Source organism: Microtus ochrogaster, chromosome 5 (genome assembly GCF_000317375.1).
Source record: "Microtus ochrogaster isolate Prairie Vole_2 chromosome 5, MicOch1.0, whole genome shotgun sequence".
NCBI classification, from domain to species: domain Eukaryota; kingdom Metazoa; phylum Chordata; class Mammalia; order Rodentia; family Cricetidae; genus Microtus; species Microtus ochrogaster.
Window position 1 is genome coordinate 80,868,299 of NC_022012.1, and position 2,419 is coordinate 80,870,717.

General features: G+C 42.0%; 1 protein-coding gene across 1 annotated transcript in view; it reads left to right on the forward strand.

Annotated features, from left to right (window-relative positions):
• Positions 1-2,419, forward strand: part of Traip (TRAF interacting protein) — a 28,828-nt gene that overhangs the window by 7,020 nt on the left and 19,389 nt on the right. The window lies entirely within an intron of this gene.

The window sequence follows — 2,419 nt, forward strand, 5'->3', positions numbered from 1 at the left end:
TGTATGTGATTCAAACCCAGGGCCTTGCACAAGTACTATCCCAGATAGCTATACTCATAATCCTTCCCTTTTAATGATAGATGTCCTCTAAGTACTGCATACATCACATTGATTTTTGCTTTATTTTTTGTTTTTGTTTTTCAGTTGTGGCAAAATATGTCCATCATAAAAATTACCATCTTAATGATTTTAGGGCTGGTTCAGTGGTAAAGTGCTTGCCTAGCTTGCACGAGGCCAGAGGTTCCATTTCAGGTCACACACAGGCACACTTAAAACAGACATACACAAAACCAACAAAAGAAACCTCAAGCTGGAGTAGTGACTAGCTCTCATCCCAGCACTCAGGAGGCTGAGATAGGAAGACCAGCCTGGGCTACAGCAGAACAACTTGAAGGTCACGTAACCCAGTGATGTTAAGCATTCACATTTTGTACAGCTGTCACCACGGTTTTAAAATGGTTTTGTCTTCCCAGATTGACACGCGGCACTGCTTCAGTGGTCTCTGCCCTGAGGCCTGGTGACTGCCATTCTCCTTTCTGTCTCAATGAGCTTGATTTCTCCAAGTACAGTTTGTCTTTTGTGATAGGTTTATTTCAGCTAGCTTAGTGTCTTAGAGGTTCATTCATACTAATTAGAGCTTGCTTCAGAATTCTTTCTGCCAGGCTTTTGATGCTCATATCTCAGGACTAGGAGGTGGGGCACAGCAGACCTCAAGCCGGAATGTGGGAGCAATTGGTTTCAATCCTTAACATTGGGACAAAAAAAAAAACCAGAAATCCTTATCTCAAGATTCTTAGTTTAGTGACTTCTGCAAAATTCTTTTTTTTTAATCTTTTTTTTTTTTTAATTTTATGTGCATTGGTGTTTTGCCATGGGTGTCAGGTCCTCTGGAACTGGAATTACAGACAGTTGTGAGCTGCCATGTGGGTGCTGGGAATTGAACCCGGGTCCTCTGGAAGAGCAGTCAGTGCTCTTAACCCACTGAGCCATCCCTCCAGCTCCTGCAAAATTCTTGTTGCTGTCTAAGATTACATGTTCACAGTAGGGGTAAGGATAGTCTTTTTTGGAGGTAGGTGGTATTATTCCGCCTACCATTGTCTTTCTGGCGCTTTCATACATACGTGTGCCAGATTTTCTCAGAGTACCTTCTATGTCTTTTATCATATCTATATTTTTTCATTTTTTGAGTTCTGTTGTCTTGTTTGCCATCCTCAAACCCAGGGTTTCCTACATGGTAGACGAATGCCCTATCACTGAACTGTCCTATAACTGCCCTTAGCTTTTTAACTTGGTTGGTTGGTTTTGTTGGTGGGTCTCTTGTAGCCGAGGTGGGCCTTAAGCTTACAATATAGGTGAGAATGACCTTGAACTTCTGATCTTCCTGCCTTTGCTTCCCAAATACTGGCTGGCTTGTTTGTTTGCTTTTGGTTTGAGACAATATCTCACCATTGGGAGGCCTTGCATTGCCTTTCAAGCATCTAAGATACGGTGTGTGCCACCATACCTGGCTTCTTTTTTTTTGTTTTTGTTTGTTTGAGGTAGCATCTCATGAAGTAGCCTTAATTGCCTCAGAGTTCAATTTGTTAGACCAGGCTGGCTTCAAACTCAGAAGTCTGCCTGCCTCTCCCTCCCAGGTACTAGGATTGAAGGTGTTCATCCCTGTACCTGGCTACTTATTATTGAGATAGCGTGGAACTCACCATGTGCCCCAGACTGGCCTTAAATTCATGGGAATCCTGTAGTCTTAGTTCCCCAAAATGGGATTACAGGCATGAACATGTCAAGGTTGCTTTATTTTATTGAAGTACTGCAGAAGTAACCAGAGAAAAGTACACATGCTAAAAGTACTTAGCTTGTAGGGTCTTCACAACTCCAGCACATCTGTGCAGCTGGAATTCAGGTCTAGAAGTGCGGTGTAGAAGTGGGAGGGCAGCTCAGTCCTGCGTGAATAAGGATCTAGGTTAGCTCTCCAGCTCTGCAGAACAAAGAGGATATTATCTGCATTAGAAATGTCACGTGCTCTTCTGATTACCTGTCAGCACCCACACACTCCTAACGGTACCACTTTGCCTGTTTTTCCTTTTATACAGATGAGATCATGCAGAATATGCTTTTGTGCATGTGTCTAACTTCTCTTCATTATATTATAATGATTCATTGATAATATGCTTCTTAGTTAACTATTCCACTTTTTCTTGTTAGCCTTAATTTTGTGTTGTACGTGGCCTTTGAATATATTTGTAGTTTTAAAAATGTATTTATAGGAAAGAATTGGCCGTAGGTACCAGTCTCTCTCTCTCTCTCTCTCTCTCTCTCTCTCTCTTTCTCTCTCTCTCTTTCTTCTTTTTCTTTCTCTCTGTATAATTCTCCTGCCTAGGAGACTGGAGAGATGGCTCAGTGGTTAAGAGCATTGCCTGCT